Raw genomic sequence first — 20468 nt, 5'->3', positions numbered from 1 at the left:
ACCTGTGCAGGCTCTTGTGAACGCTGCTCCAGTCTCTGTGAGTTCCTGTGTGCATGGATCCAGCTGACTTGGCCCTGTTTTCTTGGGGCCCTTCATCTCCTCTGGCTCTTATACTATTTCCATTTCTTCTTCCAAGAGGTTCCCTGAACCCTGAGGGAAGGATTTGATGCTGAAATTCCATTTAGAGCTGAGTGTTCCAAGACTATATAATATATATTATAGTATAGTATAGTATAGTATAGTATAGTATAGTATAGTATAATGTATAGTGTATAGTATATAGTATATAGTATATAGTATAGCAGAATGTCATTAGGAGTCATTTTCTTGATTCATTCTTTTAACAGAACAGTAGTATCTGGTTTTACTCTAGGTCCCTGAGCTATTTAGTTTTAGGTTGTCACCCAAGCAGCATGAGGTAGAGGTTCCATCTCGTGGAGTGGGCCATAAGTCACATCAGATATTGGTTGATTACTCCCACAAGCTCTGTGCCTCCATTGTACTAGCATATCTTGCAGGTAGGACATCATTGTAGATCCAAGGGTTTGTAGCTGGGCTGGTGTTTTATCTTTTTCCTTTGCTAGAACACGTAATACTTTCCTGTACCAAAGACGCTAACATGTATGGGTGAAGGCTCTCTGTAGGCACCCAGCTTGACGTCTTCAGGATGTGCCAGTGTTATTTTCAGCAGCGGGACTTGCCATAAGTTTATGGAGAACCACCTATAGTCTTGGTAACAGCCTGGGTTGTCTTGGGGTTCTTCTTTGGCCAACAACTCAATTAGATGTAATCCATTCCCAGTATTGGAAACTTCATTTGGAACAAGAGATGGCCACTTGGGGTTCTGGCTCCCCCATTATTTGGAGGTTTCATTTAGGTTGCCTTCATATATGTATATATTTTAGGAAGCTTCTACTGCATTAAGTTTCCATACTCTCCATCAAATGACCTTAGTTTTAGCTGTCTTCTCCCTGTATCCCCTCCCCCTCCCCCACTTGGTCCTTCCATTCCAGCCCCAACCCATCCATCCATAACTATCTATTCTATTTCCCTCTCCTAGGGAGATCTATGTGTTCCCCAAATCCCTCATTTATATACCTATCCTCTGTAGTTCTACAGATTTCAATAGCTTCATTATCATTGACTTAACAGCTAATATCTAATAAGGGAATATTTATCTTTCTGGGTCTGGGTTACCTCACTCAGAATGATTTTTTTCTAGTTCCATTGATATGCATGAAAATTTTATTATTTCATTTTTAATGGCTAAGTAATATTCCATTGTGTAAGTGTCCCACAAGTTGACACATCTTGTTTTGTATTTTTTAAGTCCATTCAGTGCTGTTATCAGTAGATTGAAACTTTTAACCTATTTTTTTTTCAGAGCTAGGGCTTCCTATCGTCATTTAGTTAATGGTTCTAACAATCCCTTTCTTCCGGCTGTACTCCATCCTTTGTGTTGGTGGTGCTCTCTGCTTATGCTTTGTGGTATTTCTCTTTCTCCTTTACATTTTTTCCACTGTTTTTTTTCTTTCTGGTTACCACAAGGCTTCCGTAAAACATCTATAACAATTCCCTGCTTTTACGTTAAGCCCCAAGTCATGCTCTGGATGCTATATTTTACTTCTGTTTATACTGTGTGTCAACTGACTAATGACTACAGCCAGAGTTATTTTTACTAGACTTCTCTTTTAACATTTTAACTAGACTTCAAAGTGATTGACACTTTAACTTATGACTAAAGAGTATCTTGACTTGGGATATGTGTTTACTGTTGCACTTATTGGTAAGCTTTAAATTTTCATATGTTCTTACACTGTTATTCAGCACCCTTCCATTTCAACTTGAAAAATCCTGGTTAGTATTTCCTCTTACGCTGTTCCCATAGTAAGGAAGTCCACCAGCTTTTGCTTGCTTGGAATACCGTTCATTATCTGTGTTACTTATGAAGGACAACTTGGCCAGGTATGGAATTCTTATCTTGCTTGTTCTTTCTTTTGAAACCTCAAGTGTGTCCTCCCAATCTTTGCTGGAATTTGAAGTTTTGTTGAGAAGCACACTGGTAGCTTGTGGCACTTGCCTGATGTGAGATAAGTGTTTACTCTCAAGGAGACAGTTGCTTCAAGACAGTTTATGTGCCCCAGAGCGATGGTTCACCAAAGTATGGGAATAACCCAAAGGATACATACTTTGGTGACTTTGTCTTTGTTCGAAACATCGCAGAGTATACTTAGACAAACCTAGATCTTATAGCCACTACACACTGAGGGTACATGAAGTGGCCTCTCAGTCCTGGCTACAAACCAGGACAGAATGGCTGCCTGAAGACTGAAGGAAAATGTAGTATAATGGGAGGTACTTGGGCCAATCCACTTAAACATACTTCAAATAGAAAATTACAGTAAATATAAGTATAAAATGTCATAGTACAGTGCGAAAGGTGTTTCCCATGAACTAGCCATTCAGTAACACAGTTGCTCTGAAACAGTGAGGCTGAGTGGATGCCAAGGTCTAGGATGTCACTGTGTGCTCCTAAAAACTTCACAACACTGGAGATGGAAGCTACATTAAATTTTTTAAAATAGTTCATTACATTTAGAAATAAAGCAGCTTAGTTTACTATAACTTTTTTACTTCATAAACATTTTTAAAACTTTTTAAATCTTTTAATAACACTTAGATTAAAAGAAACACAAAGTATAAAAAATTTTCTCCATATATTTCTCCTATTAGCTTTTTTTCCAGTTTCAAGATTTAATTTTTTTTAACTTTTCAAAATTTTTATTAAGAACTCAGGCACATGATCAGGATGATCACCCCCTCACATACACACACCATCCTGACCCACTGGAATGATCCACATGGGCAGTCATCTCCTGTGACAACAGTGCCTCCTCTGGAGTCCCCTGAAGAAGCCACCTGCAGCTCTTCAGGAGGAATGTCACTCCCTCCAGAAGGCCATCACAGTGTTTGCTTGAGATCTTCTGATTTTCTTCATGGATTCACTCTAAGCAGATACGGCTCCGTGAGCATTCCTCTTCATCCAAGGAATCCTGTCAGTGTTGAGGTGATTTCAAATGTTTTTGGAATTGACACATTGAAAATTGTCTGCTTTAAGGGGTACCATGTGATGTCTTCACATATGTCTACATTGTGCAATGTTTAAATCAGAAAAATGTGTCCTGAGACATTTGGCATTTCTTCACAGTGAAAATATTCAAGATGTTTTTCAAATGGGAAGTATATTATCATTGTATGTGCTTAAACTTTTTAAGGAAATTGCAGGTCTCTCTCTTCTGCCATTTGCTTTTCAATTATCTCTTCTTTAGCTAGGTGTTTGCTAGATAATATGAATTTGTCAGCTCCATTATACCCTATGACAGCACCATCATGTATGTGGTTTGTTATTAACCAAAATGTCATGGCATGGCACCTAACTGTATCCTGCTCTTATCCCTTTAAACTTCTAGTATTCCCATAATTTGTATATCCGTGTGTTTGATAGGGTACCACGGCTTCTTGTATTTTCTTCTCTCATTTCAACACCTTTATTTCCTCTAATTGGTTGCTTTCAAACAACTAGGACTAGACATCTCCCTCCATAGGCAGTAGTGGTCCCAGATCACAGATGAGCATGGTTGAGACTGGGCCACAGGGCCATTTCAGGATCTGCAGTTGGCCTGAGGTCAGTAGACATACCTTCAGAGGCATAGAAGATTATCTATCCTCTTTTCTCGGTAGATAGGACTGTTCCACACCACAGCTGAGAGGGAAGATTTATGGTAGGAATCCACAGGGGTGTGGATGGGTCTCTTTACTATAGGTCCCAAATGAGGAATATCACTTCTAGTCCACGGCTAAGAAGAACTAGAGTGAGGTCACTGATCAACTTAGAGTCCACAGCTGGGACTGAGTTCAGCCAGCCACTGCCCAAAGCACAAATAGCCGTGTTTTTCTCTTGTATTCCATGGAAGATTATGTTTATGGCAGGCCAATGCCTAATGAAGCTTTGGCCAAGTTCACAGAGGTATGAGGCTATTTTAAGGGTTATAAATAAGTCTACAGGGGTATATGGCTGTCTCAAGAGTTGTAACTAAGCCCATAAGGGTATGTGCCTGTCTCAGGGGTTGTAACTATTCTAGGGCATGATCAATGATCCTGCTCTCTGACACAAAGTGAGTGATTTCTTTATTCACGTGCTTTTCTGGGACAGTCTCCTACAGGATCTGTGTCCTCTCACGAGGGCACTTTGTCCATGGATGGCGGCCAGATTATTGCTGCTGTGCAGTGATCGCAACAGGAAGACACTTCTTTTCCTGCCATTTTACTAATGTCACCCACCTCATACATTTCTGATCAAATAATGTCCACTTCAAAAAATAACACAAAATGGGGCAGGGAGTTGTGGCACATGCATTTAATCCCAGGTTTGGGAAGCTGAAGCAGGAGGATCTCTGAGTTCAAGACCAACCTGGTCTACATAGAGAGATCCATGCCAGCCAGGGCTATCTAGTGAGGCCCTGCCTCAACAAAAATAAATGAATATAATAAATATTTAGAAAAATATTAATGAAGATGCAGATGAAGTTATACTGTAGAATCAGTCAAGGCATGTCCATGTCACCCTTCCACCTGGCTTGTTCTGATCACATCCTAGATGAAGGTGCATGACTAATTCTGAACACACATGTAAGAGCGGAAGGATGGAAGTGAAGGGGGAGCAATCTAGATTCCAGAAGTGAAGGGGAGGTGAAAGTCTCACTTGCACCCTTTATTCTGTCAAATCCAACTGCTTGGCTGCTGTCGGTTATATTTTCACAAAGATATTCATTCTCCTTCACTTGGTTTAAATGCGTGGAAGGTCGAAATGATTTACCACATTGAATCAAATGGCTGCACAATTCTGTAATACAAAGGAACAGTCATTTACTTAAAGATTTCTTAGCCATAGCATTTTTTACACAATGATTTTGCTTCATTTAACCTTGATGAAATAATGTTGCTGCAACAATCAGATCTTTGGTTTAAAGATTTGGATTAATTTTCCCAAATTAATCACCTTTTCAAAAATCTTACACTTCTATTTACTGTCCATAAGTACCCAAAACACTGCCAAGAAAGCTTTCTCTTTGAGTTCACCATATTTGCTGTCTTTGTTATACCTTTTCTGTTCACCTGCAGGCATTTCTGCTTTTTTTTTTTTTTTGGTTTTCTGAGACAGGGTTTCTCTGTGTAGCTTTGTGCCTTTCCTGGAACTCACTCTGTAGCCCAGGCTGGCCTCGAACTCACAGAGATTTGCCTGCCTCTGCCTCCCGAGTGCTGGGATTAAAGGCGTGCGCCGCCGCCGCCGCCGCCGCCGCCGCCGCCGCCGCCGCCGCCGCCGCCGCCGCCGCCACCACCACCACCCGGCACATTTCTGCTTTTTTTTTTTTTTAACTGTGTCTTTGTTCTTTGATTATGTTTCTGTTGGATTCTTGAATGGTTTAGCTGTTTCTATGATAAATATTAATACTCTTCCATATGTTTTAATGTCTCATCCAGTCTCATGTGTCTTACATTCTCTTTATGGTGAGTTTCTCAATAGACTGTTTATATTTTTTAAATTGTCCTCTCTGGGGATGACCCCTATTAGTCAGCCCTAAGTATGTGTACAAAGTAATTATAGAGGAGCTCATGAATGTGAGAGGGATCGGGAAGATTAAAGGGGTGAGGGAGGGATAAATACAGTACTCACATATGAAATTCTCAAAGAAATAAAATCCTTTTTTAAAAAAAAACTCATGTTAAACTTATGTTCTTTTCATTGTCATCTCTGCACATGAGTTATTCATGAACATCACTGGAGATATAAAAACTTTTTTCCTGATAGTTACCTAGCGTTTAATAGGCTTTTTGTTGTATATATTTCCCTACACTAAGTATGTTTGTTTTATATTTATGGAGCATATCAAACATTACTCTAAGACATTTGTATGTAGAAGCCAGTTTATTCTGAGAGCTATTCAATTATTTATCCACTTTAATTAATATTCAGCCTGGGACACAGAGATGTAGACTAATACGTTCATGGACATGATATTGAACATGTCTGCTTGGCCTCCCCTTCTACCCATCTTTCTCCCACAAGAAGTGAGAATAAGTTAGGAGCTAATACTTTTTAAAGGAGGAAGGAAGGATCATTATAGCCACATAACATGAGAACAACCTTTGCTGGTGAGACTTGAAAACAAGTCCTGTAGCTTCACTCACTGCCTACTGGTACCAGGAATGAGGGATGTCACCTTTTAAGGCTATTGATTAGTTGAAAACACATGCCAGACCAGTGCCAGCTAAAACACCACAGCCCTCTCTATGCTTCCTGACATTCAGGTGTCCTTCTCAAATAAATGCTTCCCAAAGCAAATTTTGGCCAATTTCCGATATTCTGGAAATTTTATTCTCAGAAAATTTATTTTTGCACCCCTCCAATTTTTGTGTAGGGTAAAATTTCCAAAGTGTCCTCTGCATTGTTTCCATTATCACAGCCGCACACACATTTTAATGACAAGTATGCCAAGCACCTGACTGCCCGATGCAAGTTTGGGCCCCGCAGGACCATCTGCCGGGACATGGTGTCAAGGTTTAACAGTGTCATAAAAAGTACTAAAATGCATGTGTGCTGTTATTCTGATCAGCTTTCTATGAGACTATTGTAGGGGGGGCAATTAATGAAATTTAAAAATTGCCCTTTGGAGTAAAAAGATGAATACTGGAAACTAAATTTTGGGTTTACGTTTGTATTACATTTGTGTACATTTGTAGCTATACAAAGTTACTTACCATTTATTCCTCTTGTGCTTTGTTCTTAGAGGGCCAGGATGCCAAAATGCTCTTTTATACATTGCTAATTTCCCATAGTCTGCCTGCCCTGCTGGAGGTCGTAGATTAATATTCTTTTTCAAAGTCAGTATTTCCTCCTCTGTCCAGTAGATGGCAGTATGACATCAGGCTTACATATTGGTTTACCATACAGCCAAAGGCAGACCATAAAACCAAGAATCTGGAGGACAGAAAAAGAATGTCACCTGAAATTGTGATTGTCCCACCATTCTGTTGATCCAGTTTGACATTAGACTTCCATCACTAAAGACAGTCCAGCAGATTGCCAGAACAAACAGCTGAAAAGCGTTATACGATGACATAATCTCTGGTGCTTCAGTCTGCATGCAGACCCAATAGGCCTCATGGCCCTCTGGGGTAAAGCTTGAGACAGCTTAAAAGAATAGCCAGTGTGGTGCTCGAATACAACTTTTAGTCATTTTCCTCATTGCAAATGCATCTTGATATATTTTTAAGTCTGCCTTGAACATGCCAGAGTTACCATGACTTACCACAGAAACAGGGTTACCATTTTTCAATGCTTTAAGTACAGAATGAGACTATCCTCAGAGAGAGTTTATGAACAGAACATGAATGTCAGACTTAGAGATTTTTAGTTATATTTTGGATCTTAAAATGAAAATGGCTTAAACTTGAATACCATCCCATAGCTTGCATTTGGAATAGGGGCACTGATAGCACCAGACTGCATCTAAATTGTTCTCAAGAACAGCTAAGTCAGTATCTTTGTGTCTTCTGAAATCTTGCATCAATTTGTAGTCACTAATCTCTCGGACTTTCTCATCTCTGGCTGTGTGAACAGGAACTCACACACATGGCTGCCCAATCCTCTCTCACACGCTGTGCTGACTACAAAGCAAACTCTTCTGGTGAGAACAGGTAGTGAACAGTAAAAGCAGTCGAAGCTCTTAAAAGACATTAAGATGTTAAAGGTGTCTTCCCTCAAAAGTCTGTAAGTTAAGAACAATCAGAGAGTAAGAGTATTCAGTCTGAAAACCAGGAAAGTGAAGCACAGATCTGCATCACTCAGAGCCAAATACAAATGGTAAAAATAACTCAGACAAATATTTACCCCACCACCACCACCCACCCACACACTAAAGAACAATTCTTGATTGGCTTGAAGCACACATCTTATAATTATTCTATATAAAGAGAAGACTAAATTTAAGTGAGAATAAAATAGATAGGCAAACAGAGAGGAAAAGGGTATAAAAAGGGAAGCAACTGGGAGATATCGCTATCAATGAGATACCAATAATAATTAATACCAATACTAACGTTGATGAGAATCCAATGAAATACATTAAATTTAGATGTGAACTGGATAAATAAGAAACACATAGAAACCATAATTAAATTATAAAGTACATAGAACTATGATTTAGATCATATAAAACATTAGGGCTGGGGAGATGGCTTAGTCAGTAAATGACTTGCCACAAAAGCATGAAAACATGAGTTTGTATCCCCAGCACCCACATAAAAGTTGGGCACTGTGGTATGTGCCTACAGGTCCCAGTACCAGAAAGGCAAAGCAAGAAATCCCCCAACCCCCCCCCCCCCCCCCCCCCCGTGGCTTTCTGCCCAGCTGGGAGCTCAAGGTTGAGAGGAAAACTGTCAAAAAAATAAAATAAAATAAGATGATCCCCAGCACCCACATGGCAGCTCACAAGCATCTGGAACTCCAGTTCCAGATGATACAACAGTCTCTCTGGTCTCTGTGAGCACCAGACACATGTGTCACACATACATATATATATACAGACAAAATACTCACACACAAAAATAAATAGAAAACTCTAATTAGGTGGCTCTGGCTGTGTGGGCTTATTTCTGGGATGCCTACTCTGTTCCAGTTTCTGCAGGTCTGCTTTTCTGCCATCGCCACAGTGTTTGTTAGTAAGTGTCTGTGGTATAACTTGAAATCAGGAATTGTGATGTCTACAGCTTTGCCTTTTCCAGTTACAACTGCCTCAGCTGTTTGGCCTTCTGTGCTCACATAGGATTTTAGTGTTACAAGTTCTCTGGAGAAAGTTGTGATGCTTGATCTTGATTGTCAGGATGTAGAATCAATTAAAAGTCAAACTATCGTGGGAGGTTTTCTTAGATTCTGCTGGCAGCCCTGATAAAGACTGAAGAAAGCAGCTTTGGTTCGGCATGCTAGCCTTCACTTGTTGGCAAGTTCATCTACCTCACTGCTGCCACTACTACACCCCTTCATTGGTATCAGAAGCCAGCTTCCAATTCGACCCCAAGCCCAGCAGCTCTCCAGGACCCCTCCAGCCATTACGTCAGATCAGGACTGCTGAGGCATCCAGCACCGTAGGCTGAAAACCTGCCAGCTTCTTGGTCTCTCTAGAGTGAAGTAGGCATCGCTGGGAGACCCTGGCTGTAACATGCAAGTCAATCTAATTATGTATAATCACATATTCATTCTATTGGTCTTGTTCCTCTAGAGAATTTTGAGAAAAGTTGAAGCAAGAAGGTCAAGTAAGCCTTTGTCCGTGGTCTGGCTCCTGTATCTTATTTCTTCCATAATATTCTAAACATTTCAAATACAAGCTGAAGAAGGGACCTCTGCAATCAAAGTAACTGTGATTACACCTGAATCCATTCGCAGTTCTGAAAGAGCTTCATGTCCTTCATATTCCTTAAATTTGGCAAGAGATTATATCCTTTAAAAAATCAGGAAAAGTTGTACTTTTCCTAGTAGGCAATCTGAAAAGGTTTGTGATTAGTACATGGCAAAACTTTGCAGTCAACCCCTGTTAAAAGAAAAGATACCAGGAAGCAAAATGTTACTCACCAAGAGGGGGCTGCAGAGAATCCAAGGATGAGGACTGGTAAATGATAATTTGGATTTTTGAAGTTGACTATCTTGTAAAAATGTTAAGGACACAATTCATCCAAATTGAGAAAGAAGAGATAAAACGAGCTCTATTTACACATGACATTATCTTAAAACAACATATACATGTACACACACACATACGTATACACACTATGTATGTATTATGTATACATACAAACTGGGACCTAATAAATGAGGTCAGAAACATTGCAGCATACAGGGCCAACAAACAAAATCAGTTGTGTGCTAACAATGAATAACCCAAAAGAGAAATTAAGGAAAGTTCCATACACGATAACACAGAAAGGAATAAATTACTTGGTACTATGTTTAGCCAAAAAAAAAAAAAAAAAAAAGAGGTGTGAGATTTGTGCACTAAAATTGTAAAATATTGCTGGAGAATATTAAAGAAGATTCAAATAAAAAGGATCCCATTTTCACTGAAAAACAAAATACTGCTTAGATACTCATTAACGTCTCCCTAAAATGATCTTCAGACTCCTTATAATCTCAAGTCAATGGACATTTTCTAGTCATTTACAGTTCATGTGAAAATGTAAAGTCTCTGTGGAAGCAAAATAGAAAACTGAGAGCCAAGTCAGTGTGCATATGAACCCATGAAGTAGAACTCTAACTCCAAAAATAAACCCAGGCCCTTAGAATCACCCAGGCTTTTTTATTTTTTTTTTGTTTGTTTGTTTGTTTTGTTTTGTTTTGTTTGTTTGTTTGTTCTGAGGCAGGGTCATGCTGTGAAGTCTTGCTCAGCCTGCCTCACACACACAGCCCTGACTCAGCCTGCCAGTGCTGGTATAACAAGCCTGCCTGTGCCTCTGTATTGCCAGCCATCTGATTGTAAGCATAGACTGCTTGATTGGAAAAGCTCAATCTCTCAAAGAATGCCGCTAGGGCGGCTAGCCGTTTACATGCAAAACAAGGAAGGTAGACTCCGCCCCCCTTTAAAAAATAATCAAAATGGGTCAAAGATCTAAAAGTAAGAGCTGAATTTATAAAAAGTCTTACATGAAAACTTCTTGATCTTGGATTTAGATCTTTATCCATGACATCACAAGTCTAAATAACAACACAAAAAAAGAATGCTAGATAAATGGGACTGCATCCTAATTAAATGCTGTTTGTGCTCAAGGGGTTATTATCAAGAAAATGAAAGGTCAAGTTATAGAAGAGAAATGTGTGTACATCCTAAATCTGACAAGGGAATTCAGAACTCAACAGAGGCACTGCTAGAACCCAGTAATCAGGGGGAAATCAAGTTTAAAAGCAGACAAATGATGGCCGGGGGATACAGCTCAGTCTGTACCGTAAGTTTCTCACAAGCATGAGGACCTGAGTTCTTTGATCCCCAGAACCCACGTTTTTCAAAGCCCCGTGTGGTCATCTGCTCTTATAATTCTGACTCTACAGAAGCAGAGACAGGCAGACCCGGGCTTAGCGACCAGACAGCCTGGCCTACTTGGGAAGTGCCAGGTCAATGAAAGACTGCATATAAGGAAAGAGAAGGGGAGGAGGAGGCAGGGAGGCAGGGAGGGAGGGAGGCAGGGAGGCAGGGAGGGAGGCAGGGAGGCAGGGAGGGAGGGAGGCAGGGAGGCAGGGAGGGAGGGAGGGAGGCAGGGAGGGAGGAGGGAGGCAGGGAGGCAGGGAGGAGGGAGGGAGGGAGGCAGGGAGGGAGGGAGGCAGGGAGGGAGGCAGGGAGGCAGGGAGGGAGGCAGGGAGGCAGGGAGGGAAGGAGGGAGGGAGGCAGGGAGGCAGGAGGGAGGGAGGCAGGGAGGGAGGGAGGCAGGCAGGGAGGCAGGGAGGGAGGGGATGGCACCTAACAGATGACACACATAAAAAGATGCAGGCAGGAGCATTTAAATAGGATGTGATCGGATGTTGATTGAAATCACTAGGGAGAGTCTTATCAAAAGTAGAGTGAGATACCACTTCAGACCCACTAAGAAAACCAGAACCAAATAAGGAGGAAACACATATCGATGAAAATGTGGAGAAACAGGAACCCTCACACATCTGGTGGACTGCTGTGCTAATGACAGAGAGTTCAGATTCAAATAACCTGGCCTTCTGGTAGAGAAAGACAATGTAAGCCGGGCGGTGGTGGCACACGCCTTTAATCCCAGCACTCAGGAGGCAGAGCCAGGTGGATCTCTGTGAGTTTGAGGCCAGCCTGGGCTACCAAGTGAGTTCCAGGAAAAGGTGCAAAGCTACACAGAGAAACCCGTCTAGAAAAACCAAAAAAAAAAAAAAGAAAAGAAAAAAAAAGAAAGAAAGACAATGTAAACCTACAGATCAGAATGATAGATTTTCTAACAGAATCATTACATTTGCAAAGACCCATAGGCTCAGAACAGGAAGTAAAATGAGGAGACATCCATCACGTTAGAACTGATGGAAGTTTGCAAGGCACAGTGGAAAGAAGGGTTGAGGGTATGCAAGCAAGAGATAGTCCTGAGAGTTGGCAAGCGGGTGTTCTATAAAAAGGAGAGATTGTGGAGGCCCACAAAGATTCCTAGTGAGATCTGAGCTTGCTTTACCCAGCAGAGCTGCATTAGAGGCTTGTTGGACCACGTGCATGGCTACTAGGTGATTGGAAGGGTCTGCACTTGGCTGTGCTAGGGGGAGGTCTTTGCTCCACCCCTTGGCATTCCTGTGAAAAGTCCTTTAGAAGAGACAGTAAGGGCTGGTGGACAATGATCCAGGCCCTCCCAAGGCTATCCTGTGTTTCTGTCTTTTTCTCTCCCCTCTCTCCTTCTATCTAAATCTCTTATCCCTCTCCTCAAATCTCTTCTCCCTGGGAGGAAAAAAAGTGGAAGCTGGTTCCCCCACAAGACATGAGCAAAACATAAGGGTTAGAATGAAACCAAAATTTTCTTTCTTTGGTTAGGAGTGGAAGATGGGAAGCCCACTAGGTATTGAATGTTCCTGTTAGAAACCAAAACCAGAGTGCTACATTTAATGTCTTATTTAACACATGAAACGGAGATAGATTTGTGTGCAGCCAGTCTCCTTAGCTGTAAATTTTAAATGACTGGGTAATACTACGTCATAAAACCGTGGTGAGAATTAATTGTTTTATTTAAATGACTTGCTCAGAACAGTACCTGGCTGCTAGTAAGTGTCCCGTGTGCCTCGGCTCTCCTTTTGGAACTAGCCATGACAATTAGTATATGCAGGATTATGAGCAGAAGCAAAGCCATCCCAAGAGAACTGGTCAGGAATTTTGTAAGGTTCACTTCACTTCTCACAAGGAACAGGAAGAGAGAGCCATTTGCCAGATGCCTACACCAAGCTTTCTGCCAAAATTTCTGAGTTACAGATAATGCCATTGCTCTTGGCAACATGCTGCATGGTTACAAGGCCACACCTTATTCAGCACTTTCCTGTTTCTCTGTGTTCAGGCAGTTAAAAGTTTTTGCTAGAGTAGCGAACGGCAGCAAGAAAAAAAAAAAAAATGCCCTGCTCCGAGAAGATTGCCAGAGTCCTTTCAGCCAGACGGGCGGGGGAATCCTCGCTCCGTTCTTCAGATCCAGTTAGACAATGTATTTGCCTTTTGGTTTCCTTTTCGCCTGTTGCGTCATCCCCTTCGCTATTCTTGTGCTGCTCGGTCATTGTGCAACCCTCGGTGATGAAATCCGTAGGCTGAGTTCTAAGTTTAGTGCTGCAGAGAGTGTTGCATCGGCTGTTTCTCTGTAGAAGGCCAGAAACTGAGACCGGGAGCTCCCAGAGGAAACGGACCACAGCGCGTGCATGCTAGCAGAGGGAAAGGGGCTGATTCTTGTTCAGCTATTGCTCAACTGCTTCTTGTTCGCTCAGGGAGAGAAAGAGATATGGGAACGGAGGGGGAACGGCTTTGTTATAGGAATCATGGCACGTGATTATGGTAGCCGAGAGATCACAGGACAAGCCATCGGCAGGCTGAAGACCCTCATGGGGAAGCCATGAGCACAGCTCAGCCCAAGTTTAGAAGCCTTAGAACCAGTGAAACTGGAGTTTAATTTTATCAGATGACAAAGACTGAGAACTCCAGAGGCCAATGGAGTCAAAAGGGCTGGCATGTTCAGAGGCAGTGTCCAAATGCAGCGGTAAAGAGGGGAAGGGACCCTCCCGCTCTTTGTCCTTTTGGTTCTACCTGAACCAAATTGATTGGTGTCTCCTCCTATCCTTCCCACTCACCACACGAACTCATCCCCTGAAAACACTTCACAGGATACCCAGAAGTAACACTTGGCCATTTATTTATCCCGTCACGCGTCCCTATACCCATCACTAGCCAGTGAATGTGAAAAGCAAGCTGTGCCCAGGGAACTGTCGGCTATGCCAGAGGGAGAGCAAACCAAGGCTCAGGACAAACTGGCATCTGACAGGACCAGGCTAGAGAGCCCAGCAGCCAGCAAGCATCCTGAAAGCATGTGGGGAAGACACTGGGTGAGCAGTGTCTTGGGGGTCCTTAATCCATTGATTGGACCATCCCAACTGTGGGAAGGAGGGCAGGCTTGGGGACCAGCTGGTCACTTTTTGTTTATAGGAGAGAAGAAAAGGTTTGTTTATTGTTTGTTTGTTTGTTTGTTTTAACCAGTTGCAAGGTTTGTGGCCAACACCCTACAAGGACTAACAAGGAAAGATTAAGCCAAGTTTAATCAAGGTTCTGTGACTTGAGAACATTTAGAAACAAAAGTTCAAGCTGGGCATGATGGTGCACATCTTTGATCCCAGCACTCTAAAGGCAGAGGCAGGCAGATCTCTGAGTGTGAGGCCAGCCTGGTCTACAGAGCTAGTTGGAGGGCAGTCAGGGCTACACAGAGAAACCTTGCCTTGACAAAACAAAACAAACAAGAAAGAAGCGTCAAAGACTCAAGGAAACTGTTTTGAGGTTTTATGTAGCACGATGATTGGGCAAGGTGGGCAGCGTGACCTAATGATAAGCAAGTAGGAGAGGAGTGGACTCAGCAAGCACGTTGTTGACGTTCCTCTTGGGGTCTTCCTGTTTTCATTGCTTTCCTCCATGGCTGGATCAGGACACTTCTCACAGGAGTGTCTTCTGTCTGCCTTTAGGGGGGGGGGGGGGGGGTGGAGTGAAAATTTCCTTGATGGTCGTCACACACAGAAAGAAGGTAACTTTCTTCTGTGGTTTTCCAAGTTGGGATAGCTTTGGGGTAACACGTCTTGAACCCCAACAGAAGAAGGGTTGGACAGAACCCACAACAAAGTAGCCTATTAACAGCTGGATCTGGTGGTGACGAGGAGGGAAACCAAAGGCTGAGTCTGGTGGTAGGCTTAGGACAAGACGTCCCTGGCTGTGGGAAAAAAAACGAAGAACAGAAAGTGTCTGAAGCCATCAACATGTGGACCACGGCTGCATTTGCTGCCAGGTGGGAAGCCAGGAATAAAGTTGGATTATCTCGCCTTACCAGCTGTGACTTGTGACTACAAAAAAAAAAACCCAAATGCCCCCAAGGGAGCAGGTGGAACAAGAGGAAGATGCCATTGTGGTTCCCAGGTTTCATAGGCTCTCTGGGTTGCTGAGCAAAATTTTCTAGTGTGAGCAGGTTTTGGGAGGAGTTATCACTGTTAGTGCAGACGGCATTGACTTCTATGCTTTTCCCACTTTCTTGTCCTTTTTGACTCTTGTCCCCAATTGTTTCTCTTCACATGCAGTTTGGAGATGCCACAGGATTGCTACCTTTTCCAGAAAAATATCACATTTGTTTTTCTGTGCTATGAAAAGGCAGTTAATAAAGAAAAAAATATATATATATATATATATTATATATTATATATATATATAATTTAGATAGATAGATAGATAGATAGATAGATAGATAGATAGATAGATAGATAGGTTCATTTCATAAGTTCTCTGACTCTATCTAGAGAACCCTGACGAATACAGAAGTTGTGCTGCAGGACTGAACTTACAGAAATTGCTCCATCTCCACCTATTAGATGGAATGGGTGGTCAGAGTCCACCGGGTGGGAGGTCAGAGTCCACCAGGGTGGGTGGTCAGAGTCCACCGGGTGGGAGGTCAGAGTCCACCAGGGTGGGGGTCAGAGTCCACCGGGGTGGGCAGTCAGAGTCCACCAGGGTGAACGGTCAGAGTCCACCGGGGTGGGTGGTCAGAGTCCACTGGGGGGGTAGGTGGTCAGAGTCCACTGGGGTGAATGGTCAGAGTCCACTGGGGGTGGGCGGTCAGAGTCCACCAGGGTGGGCAGTCAGAGTCCACCGGGATGGGTGGTCAGAGTCCACCGGGGTGGACAGTCAGAGTCCACCAGAGTGGGCAGTCAGAGTCCACTGGGGTGGATGGTCAGAGTCCACTGGGGTGAATGGTCAGAGTCCACTGGGGTGGATGGTCAGAGTCCACTGGGGTGGGAGGTCAGAGTCCACTGGGGTGGATGGTCAGAGTCCACTGGGGTGGATGGTCAGAGTCCACTGGGTGGATGGTCAGAGTCCACTGGGGTGGATGGTCAGAGTCCACTGGGGTGGGAGGTCAGAGTCCACTGGGGTGGATGGTCAGAGTCCACTGGGGTGAATGGTCAGAGTCCACTGGGGTGGATGGTCAGAGTCCACTGGGGTGGATGGTCAGAGTCCACTGGGGTGGATGTCAGAGTCCACTGGGGTGGGAGGTCAGAGTCCACTGGGTGGATGGTCAGAGTCCACTGGGTGGGAGGTCAGAGTCCACTGGGGTGAATGGTCAGAGTCCACTGGGTGGATGGTCAGAGTCACTGGGGTGAATGGTCAGAGTCCACTGGGGTGAATGGTCAGAGTCCACTGGGGTGGGCGGTCAGAGTCCACTGGGTGGGAGTCAGAGTCCACTGGGGTGGGTGGTCAGAGTCCACTGGGGTGGATGGTCAGAGTCCACTGGGGTGGGATGGTCAGAGTCCACTGGGGTGGGAGGTCAGAGTCCACTGGGGTGGGCGGTCAGAGTCCACTGGGGTGGGCGGTCAGAGTCCACTGGGTGGGCGTCAGAGTCCACTGGGGTGGGCGGTCAGAGTCCACTGGGGTGGATGGTCAGAGCCCACTGGGGTGGATGGTCAGAGTCTTCCAGGCTCCCCTCTTGAGTTCCTGCCTTGGTTTCCCTCATTAGTGGACTACAAACTATAAACCAAATAAATCCTTTCCTTCCCCCAAACAGGTTTTAGTTATGTTGTTTACCACACTAATGGAGAAGCAAAACAGGACATTGGTTTCAGCCCCACAAAATACATCGAAAGTATTCTATCCTCTTCAGTATTTGGAAAGACTTGAGAAGTGCTGAGTTCACACTTTAACTCTCTGTGGAATCCCTGGGCCCCATCCTGGGAGATTTTGGATTGTGATTGGAGTCACAAAATGTTTGCAAAATGTAATCCATCTCATTTTTGGCTGTTTGCCAGATTCCATTCTTCATAGCAGTCTCTCATGATCCTTTGTACTGCTGTTATCAGTTGAAATATCTCCTCTTTTATTTCTGAGTTCACTTTTTTTGAAGCTTTTTTTCTTCTCAGACACTCAACCCATAGGTTGTCCATCTTGTTTATCTTTTCAAAATAATGCCAACTGATAGTTGGGTTGTTTTTTTCCTCTTGCTTTTTTGGAGTTTTTATTTCATGTATTATGCTCCAATCTTTGTTGTCTTTTTTTCTCTAGAACTATGGAATTAACGATTCTTCTTTTTCTATCTCTTTGGAGTTTCAAATTAAGTTTATTGTTTCAGATGCTCCCTTTTCTTGTACATTTGCTGCCACGTTTCATGAGTTTGGTATGTTGTTTCCGCTGTGGCGTTTTTTACTTTCCTTTTTTATTTCTTTGTTGACTCATTGACTGCACGGGAGACTGCCCTTCGATTTCCACGTATTTCCCTGGTCCCCTTCTGCTATTCACTTCTAGTTTTATACCATTAAAAGTGATCCTTGAGATTGCAACTTCAGTCTGCTTAAGACTATTAAAACTTACTCTTGCGCATGCCTTTAATCAGACTCGAGACAACAGGATCTCTTGATTCGAGGCATGGCTAAATAGTTCAGAAAGCAAATACACAGAAAACCCGAAAAACCAAAAAAAAAAAAAAAGACTATTAAAATTCACTTTGTGGCCTAAAATGTGCTTTTTTCAGAAGATATTCTATGTCCGTTGTTTATTCTTCTGTTGTGGGATGAAATGTCCTGAAAAATGAATGTTAACTCAGTTCATCCTAAAAGGTAGCTCATATCCAACATGTTGTATTATTTATCTGAGTTATCTTTACATATAATAATATTTTAAATTTTTAATTATTATAACCATTGTAGCTCTATTAATTTTCCTCCTCACTATTGTTTTCCTTAACAATGTCCAAAATGCTGTAGACCAGGCTCCTATTATAAGTAGACATCCATCTTCTCTTCAGATCTACTGCTGTAGCCTTTCTATTTATAGGATTTTGATGTTTGGTGCATATACATTTACAATGAGCACATACTTTCGATGAATTTGTCCCTTCAACACGGTGTAGGAATTTTCTATGTCTCTCAGTATATCTGTGTATTTAAAACCCAGCTGTTTTCTCGTGTAGTATGGCTACCTGTGTTCTCTTCTGGTTGCTACATAGAGAGAATGTCTTCTCCCATTGCTCTTAGTGAATGTGTTTTTTAGACAATTACTTCAAAAACCTTTTCAGCCATGCTGTTTTGCTTTTTAATTGGATAATTTAGTCCATTTCATTTTAAAGTGAATATTGGTAGATATGGACTTTTTCTTTGTTCTTTTCTTCCTCTTATCACAATTTTTTCAATGACTTACTTTAATGCTACATTTCATTCCTTTGTATTTATTTTTTATCTAGGTAATACATATTTTTCTCTGTAGTAATCATGAGAATTACATAAAACAATACCTTTACTATTATTTCTTGCTGCAGGCCACAAAAAATATGAAGTAGGAATTCAGTTGATTATGACAAAGCTGTACCTGGAAGTTAAGAACTCTTCCAGAGGATAAAGCTGAGGCCCAAGGAGTCTTGGTGATACTGACTTTTGATTATTAGCCATTTCCTGCTATGAATTTCTCATGTGCTATTATAGACTTTCCATCATTCATTGGGCACAATTTCCCTTATACAATTAACGTATTTGTATAACTCTCTCCAACTGTACTAACAACAGACACAGCCAAAATCCCTAATTTCAGGCCTTTCTGTAATTATCATTAGCAACATCCGCCTGAATCATCCCTGGACAGATGAAAGTATCTCATCTGAGATACCTCACAGACTCTCTTAAGAATAGATTTAAGCATCCAGACTATCTGTTTGAGAAGGTCTGGCAGATGTGCTAATTAAACTTAACTTTCTCCTTTTCTAAATCTTATTTCTAGTTTTAGATCTCCTTTTAACAATTACCAGGTGCATCTAGCTGTGATGGAAGTTGTCTAGCCAAATTGCCTAGCCACCGAGTGCTCTCCCCTGCCTTGCCAGAAAACAGCAGGAGCTGAGATAGTTTGGACAGATAAGAGGACCAAAGGAGAAAAGAAGGCAGTTTTATTTTCACCCATGAAACTAGTCTCACTTAGTAACTTACAGGTTCTATATAGGTTCTTAACATTTCAACTAATCACTTCTAAGAATGTAGTTTGAGCACATAAATCCCCTTTGCTCAGATATTAACCGAATTTAGCCCTCAGTTGATTCATTCCCCACTAGCCACTTCCCTTTTGGGTTGCAGATGATGGCTGACAATTACTACTCTTTTGTGTGGATCTTATTGCTTCTCCTTTTGACCATGAGGGAATTCAAGCCTGGTGACCTTGCCTTAGCCAGAGCATTGCTATTTCATGGATATATAACTGTAAACCTCAGAGACTTGAGGGGAATGATTAGAGGAAGAAGAGAAAACTAGAGAACTCGATTGGAGGACTAGAAGAGAGAACTAGAAGAACGAGATGGAAGATGAGGAAGAGCCAGACAGGGAAGAACAAGATGAGAAAGAAGGAGATGGGAGAGGAGCTAAGATGGGAAAGAACTAGATAGATGAGAACCTAGATGGGGCAGAACTAAGATGAAGGAATTAAGATAGCACTTGGAGGGGACAGCAGATAAATGTAGAGAGAAATCAGGCAAGAAAGGAGCTAGGCATGAGAGCAGAACAGAAGCTGGGTAGAGAGAGAACTGACTTAGAAGAATAAAGTGAATGGACTAAAGAGTATTGTGTATGTAGATTCACTTCATATCGTCTGAGATTAGATTATCAGCCGGTTGTAGATTCTTCCACGGACCCGGGGAGAAGGCTATCGAGGGGCTGGACCCCAATAGTCCACGTTACCTTCTTATTTTATTTCCTTTTAAAATGTATGTATGTACGTACGTATGTATGTATGTATTATGTACATATGTGTGTATGTGTTATGTACATATGTATGTATGTATTATGCATGTGTGATTGGGGGACATGCCTACATTACAGCCTACATGTGGAGGTCAAAGGTAAACTTGCAGGAGTCAGTTCTCTTGTGCCATTACATAGGTCCTGGGTATCAAACTCAGGTCGTCAGGCTTGATTGATGGCAGGCACCTTTACCCACTGAGTCATCTCACTGCTCTGGTTATTTGGTTGTTTGTTTTTAAAAGACATTCATGCTACATTGCCCAGGATAACCTTAAACTCTTAAGTTCATGCGATCCTCCTGCATCTGGTTCCCAAATGCTGGGATTGGAGGTATGTACCATCACAGCTAGTATAAAATATAATTATAACAATCTACTTTAACCTT

Source organism: Peromyscus leucopus, chromosome 2, assembly GCF_004664715.2.
Source record: "Peromyscus leucopus breed LL Stock chromosome 2, UCI_PerLeu_2.1, whole genome shotgun sequence".
Lineage (NCBI taxonomy): Eukaryota > Metazoa > Chordata > Mammalia > Rodentia > Cricetidae > Peromyscus > Peromyscus leucopus.
This window is presented reverse-complemented; position numbering follows the sequence as displayed.